The sequence below is a fragment of the Phacochoerus africanus genome, chromosome X, assembly GCF_016906955.1.
Source record: "Phacochoerus africanus isolate WHEZ1 chromosome X, ROS_Pafr_v1, whole genome shotgun sequence".
Lineage (NCBI taxonomy): Eukaryota > Metazoa > Chordata > Mammalia > Artiodactyla > Suidae > Phacochoerus > Phacochoerus africanus.
This window is the reverse complement of record NC_062560.1, coordinates 14,581,852-14,588,384: the sequence shown is the minus strand read 5'-3', so window position 1 is coordinate 14,588,384 and position 6,533 is coordinate 14,581,852. Positions and strand designations below refer to the sequence as shown.

The 6,533-nt window shown below is 39.1% G+C and overlaps 1 protein-coding gene across 1 annotated transcript in view; it reads left to right on the top strand.

Moving 5' to 3' along the window:
* The window catches only part of CLTRN (collectrin, amino acid transport regulator), a 41,903-nt gene that overhangs the window by 2,250 nt on the left and 33,120 nt on the right, over window positions 1–6,533 (top strand). The gene's annotated exons all lie outside the window — the stretch shown is intronic.

Here is a 6,533-nt window from a genome sequence, read left to right as displayed (position 1 = left end):
GACTAGATAGAGTTCCCAGTGCTATACAGCAGGATCTCATTGCTTATCCATTCCAAAGGCAATAGTTTGCATCTGTGAACCCCATATTCCTGGTCCATCCCACTCCCTCCCCCTTGACAACCACAAATCTGTTTTCCATGTCCATGAGTTTCTTTTCTGTGGAAAGGTCATTTGTGCTGTGTATTAGATTCCGGATATGAGTGATATCATATGGTATTTGTCTTTCTCTTTCTGACTTAATTCACTTCATATGAGTCTCTAGCTCCATCCATGTTGCTGGCATTATTTTGTTCTTTTTTATGGCCGAGTAGTATTCCATTGTGTATATATACACCACATCTTCTTAATCCATTCATCTGGCGATGGACATTTGGGTTGTTTCCATGTCTTGGCTATTGTGAATAGTGCTGCAGTGAATATACAGGTGCATGTATCTTTCTCAAAGAAAGTTTTTTCTGGGTATATGCCCAAGAATGGGATTGCTGGGTCATACGGTAGTTCTAAATTTAGTTTTCTGAGGTACCTCCATACTGTTTTCCACAGAGGTTGTGCCAATTTACATTCCCACCAACAGTGTAGGAGGGTTCCCTTTTCTCCACACCCTCTCCAGCATTTGTTACTTGTGGACTTATTAACAATGGCCATTCTGACTGGTGTGAGATGGTATCTCATACTAGTTTTGATTTGCATGTCTCTAAAAATCAGTGATGTTGAGCATTTTTTTCATGTGCTTGTTGGCTGTCTGTATAGCTTCTTTGGAGAAATGTCTATTCAGGTCTTTTGCCCATTTTTCCATTGGGTTGTTGGCTTTTTTGCTGTTGAGTTGTATAAGTTGTTTGTATATTTTAGACATTAAGCCCTTGTCAGTTGCATCATTTGAAACTATTTTCTTTCATTCCATAGGTTGTCTTTTTTTTTTTTTTTAATGGTTTCCTTTGCTGTGCAAAAGCTTGTCCATTTGATTAGGTCCCATTGGTTTATTTTTACTTTTATTTCTGTTGCCTTGGGAGACCTAAAAACACATTTGTAAGGTTAATGTCAGAGGACGTTTTGCCTATGTTCTCTTCTAGGAGTTTGATGGTGTCTGGTCTTATGTTTGAGTCTTTAAGCCATTTTGAGTTTATTTTTGTGCATGGCGGGAGGGTGTGTTCCAGTTTCATTGATTTACATGCCTCAAGGAGCTTTAGCTTGAAATTCCTCAGCTTGGTTTTGGATGCGACAAGAATTGATGAGAAAGGGAAGATGTGGTAAGGGGGTTGGTTATAGATGGAAAAGGACTTGGTAAATGCTGGTCTCTTTTTAAAAAAATTGAGATATAATTGACATATTACATTATATTGGTTTCAGGGGTACACATAATGATTCAATATTTTTATATATTGTGAAACGGTCACCATAGTAGGTATAGTTAACACACACACATAGTTACAAGCTTTTTTCTTGTGATGAGCTCTTTTAACATTTACTCTCTTTGCCACTTTCAAACATACAACACATTATTATTAACTGTAGTCACCTTTCTGTATATAACATCCTCATGACTTATTTATTTTATAACAGGAAGTTTGTACCTTTTGACTACTTTCACCCATTTCCCCCACCCCTACCGCTTGCCTCTGGCAACCACCAATCGGTTCTCTGTATGTGTGAGTTAGGTTTTTTGTTCTTTGTGTGTTTTTTAGATTCTACATATAAGGGAGATCATATGGTATTTATCTTTCTGTGTCTGGCTTATTTCACTTAGCATAACACCCTCCACGTTAATGTGTTTGTTTTTGAGAAGCCTAGTTTTTCTTGACTTTTGGCCCCAAGGGAAATCCCGATTCTTCATCATAGTGACGCTATGAACTAAGTAGGAAACAAGTGTCATAAAGAGTAATGGTTGAGTTCCCACTGTGGGACTCATGGCAATGTATTGGTATTCATGCACATGATGAGACACGCAGACAGGCACACATGCATTCTGCTTACAAAACTATCCTTTACATTTCTGCCTTAGGAATATAAAGTTGGCAAAATTACACTAACTCAGTTTGTCTGAATTAATTTTTATTTCCCAACAGTAGTGATTAACTTTCTCTGAAGCAGAAAAATGTTACCCTGTGGAAAAAAAGACAAGGTTCATGATGGTTATGGCTATTGATTAACCTGCAAAATTTGATGAGCCTTCGTGTATTGTAGCTTCACTTTTTTTTTCCCCTCATTTTAAAAAGGGCATCAAAGTGTGGGAGTAGAGGCAAAAATTTTCCATAGCCCGGGCTTCATTGTTTATGAAGAATACTGGGAGTTGTTTTTCTCTGGCTGGGAATGTCAAAAAATGGCAATGTACCTTATAATACTTCATTTATACAGTCTTGAGGTCCTTAGAATGCCATTTTATGATTCAGATAAGTCAGTTCAGTCTTGTTAAATTATTAAGTATTCATGGGCCATGAGAAGTACAAATGGAACCCACCTTAAAATTTGTGGGACCCCAAAGCAAATCATGTTGGCAGTAGATACATGTACCGATGTGAACAAGATGCTATGGGAACACAGGATAAGGAGAGAATAAAAAGTTAGGAGATTGGACAAGTCTACAACAAGTAGTAACAGCTAAAAATCTATAACAAAAACAAAAGAAAGATTTCTCAAAGTAGGTGATCATTGAGATGGACCTGTAAGGATGGTTAAGATGGTTAAAGATGACAAATGAAAAAGCTCACGGTATTCAAGATGTTGTAGGTTTACAAAATACCCGTTTGTGACAATGAAACAGAATAGCGAGGGTCAAAATTCAGAAGGGACATTGGCCCCTACTAGCTCTTGTTTTATTGCATGTAAATGGAGCACACTTATTCCCCACATGCGTTTACAACTCTGATGAACTTTAAAAGGCATCTTCCATGAATCAGAAGAATGACGCACGTGTTTTCTCATATTTAATTTACCCTCCAGAGCAGCAGATCAATAGTTATGTGCCGAGAAACTGCTTTCCAGTAGTGAGGTGGAGTATGAAAGACATGGAGAAATCAATTTCTCTTTCCGGTCCCAGGAGACTCAGTGCCTTTTGCATGGCTCGTGGCAGTAGTAGTCTCAACTTTTTACCTGCGTTCTCTAAACTCTAAACACTGGGAGTAAATAGAACCATATTCAGAATGTTTGAAACGGCTCTATTTGTCATCATCACCCCTGTTACTAGTAAGTTATTAGGCTCCTATATGTGGAGTTGCTGATATAAGCATTATGTGAAGCAAGTTTGATAGGAATTCTCTGGAGGTTTAATACCTAATATTGTACATGAAAATAAAGTTTGAGTCGGATTTTGAAAAGTGGAATTTAAAAAACCCAGTATATTGAGAGGCAAGAACAATAGCATCTAGTTCTGTGTTCCAACTATTAAACCCTCAAGCTCTTTAGTTATTAAATCATTTTTAGCACGTTCCAAGTGACCCATACCTTGTAAGAGTCTTCATATTTTAAGTCAAATTATTGACAATGTCTTTTTTTAATCATTATACATCTTCTATTTTCTTTCTTTTTTTTTTGTTGTTGTTTGTTGTTGTTGTTGCTATTTCTTGGGCCGCTCCCGCAGCATATGGAGGTTCCCAGGCTAGGGGTTGAATCGGAGCTGTAGCCACCGGCCTACGCCAGAGCCACAGCAACGCGGGATCCGAGCCGCGTCTGCGACCTACACCACAGCTCATGGCAGCGCCGGATCGTTAACCCACTGAGCAATGGCAGGGACCGAACCCGCAACCTCGTGGTTCCTAGTCGGATTCGTTAACCACTGCGCCACGACGGGAACTCCCATCTTCTTTTTCTATTCACCTGGTAGGACCTATAAAAGTCAGTATGTTTAATTGTTCCATTTATGGCTGCTTTTTCTTTTGCTGACAAGTAAAGCTTTTCTAAACAGGGAGGTCCTGTTGTGGCTCAGTGGTAAAGAACCTAACCAGTGTCCGTGAGGACACAAATTCCACCCCAGGCTTCACTCAGTGAGTTAAGGATCTGCTATTGCCGTGAGCTGTGGTATAGGTCGCAGACGTGGTTCGGATCTGATGTTGCCGTGGCTGTGGCGTAGCACGGCAGCTCTGATTTGACTCCTAGCCTGGGAACTTCCATATATTGTACATGCATAAAGACAAAAAAAAAAAAAAAGACAAAATTTTTTTTTCTAAGTAAATACAGGGGTAAAAAAGTTAAAACTAATTATAGGCTATTTAGAAAATAGGAATGAAATCACTGTACATCTATACTTACGTCAGGGGGCAGGAACAGTACCCTAAGGAAAATTCATTGCCATAGATATTTTCATATTAACTGAGAAAGATGAAAAATAAGCTGATTAGCCAACTCATGAGTTATAAAAAAGAACAAGAAAACCAGTGTAATGACAGCAAGAATAAGGACTTAATAAATGCAGAGATGGATGAATCAGAAAGCCAAAGAAAGGAATTGAAAATTAAATCCAAGATCTTGTTCCTTGATCAAATGACAGCAAAGACGGATGAACGTCTGGAAAGAACAATGAAAAAAATTAGAAAAATTGATATATACACTAAAAAATATATAGGTAATATAAAAATGGAGTATTTTATGGGAACTCTTGTATAAAGTCCTTGGAAAAACTGGAAAATCTTAACGAAATGAATGCTTTTCCTGGAAATTATAAACAGAAAATATGGACTCAGAAAGAAATATGAAACCTGCAATTAATGACAATATAAGAAATGAAAGTTTTGAAAGAACTCTTCCCCAAATTAGGTATGATTCTGATTCTTCAACTCTGAATATTTTGTTTCTTCTGCATTTTCAAGTAATTGTAAACATAGGCAATGTTAGAAATCTTTCTGTACCATTTTTAAGATGTTAATAAAAAGGCCAGGAGAAAGAATGAGCACTTGAAAGAAACCTAAATAATATTCTTCTACAAAAATGGGTTTAAAAACCTAAAGAAAAAACACAGCAGCTAAGTGCAGAAGCATGGTAAAAAACATCAGACTGAGCTCATCTAAGGGTCACATCATCAATGTAAAGAAATTTTTTAATACAATGCACTAAATAGTAAAAACTTTAGAATCAAATTGATAGATACTGAAAAGGCAGGTGATAAATTTTACCATCAATTAATTTATTGTTTACTAATTTTTCTTTATGGCAGCACTCATGGCATATGGAAGTTCCTGGGCCAGGGATTGAATGCAAGCCGCAGCTGTGGCCTTTGCAACACCTGAGGCAATGCTGAGTCCCTTAACCCACTACACTGGGCCAGGAATCGAACCCGTGCCCCGGTGGGAACTGCTACCATCAGTTATTGATAAAAGGAATTTTCAGTAGTAGGACTACATGGATACCTTTCTCTCATGACGCGTCAAATTGAAGGTGACTCAGCAGCTCCCCGCCGAGGGAGCAGCGTGAGGAAGGGCGAGGAAGACAGGGGTCCTTGGGATTCCCACCAAGATGTCTCGCTGTTCTCATAGGGCCACTGCAGTGAGACAAAGCAGCATGGCATGGGAACACACAGGGAGATTCAGGGCTAAGGGAGGTGCGTTTCGAAAATATTTTCCCCTCATTTTCCCATTATTTATTTATTTATTTATTGAAGTATAATGGATTTGCAGTGTTCAACTCTCAAAAGCTGTTAACACTGGCTGCCCATGCCTGTGGTATTACGGGTATTTTGTACTTTTCTCTCTTTGCCTCTCTGTCTGTTCTCTGCAGGACTTCTATTGCTCTTTCTTCTATTGCTTTTCAAAATGGGATAACAAACATTGAGAAATCGCAATTCCAAAGAGTGATTTTTCTTCTCTTTTCAAATGGATGGCTTACACTATAATTCACTCTTTCATTGTCTTTAGTCCTAGTCAAAAGCAAGAGACTTTCCATACTTTTATGAAGTTTTAAGGCTAAAGAAAAGCTGAATCAGATGCCTCTCTCTAACACAGCGTTCTTCCTTGGTGCCAACAATCAGCTTTGTTACAATCTCTACCTATCGGCTTTTTCCGCCCCATGATGCCTTTATCTAGTCTAACATTTCCTAAGATAACTTCACCTAGTCTGACTGTGTTTTCGGGAGTTAGTTACGCGAGCGCTTCCTTCTAGGAAATTTCCATGTCACCTAAGAGCCAGCTTGTTGGGATGGCTGGCCTCCTCACTTGTGGCCGCCTCTGTCTCTAGGAGGGCTTTTCCTGACTCTGCCCTGGCAACCAAGGGGCAGGCGGCGAGGAAAAGCAGTGGGTCCTCTGTGATAGACTGTCACCCTTACTAGGTGGGGGAAATGATAGCCTCTCAAATAAGGTGCTGTGTTGCAGAAGTGTGGTTGTTGATATTTTCCTCGTTGTTGCTTTAAAAATCCAGGTTTTTTCTTTAGCAGGAGGGCCACCGGATCTAGTTTTTCCGTTCTTTTTATGTACGTATGTATGTGTGTGTGTGTGTATTTTTTGATTCTGGCTCTCTTAGGTATTTATTTTTTTGGCCACGTCCCCCAGCATGCAGAAGTTCCCCAGCCAGGGACTGAACTTGCACCACAGCAGTGACAGCTGCTGAATCCT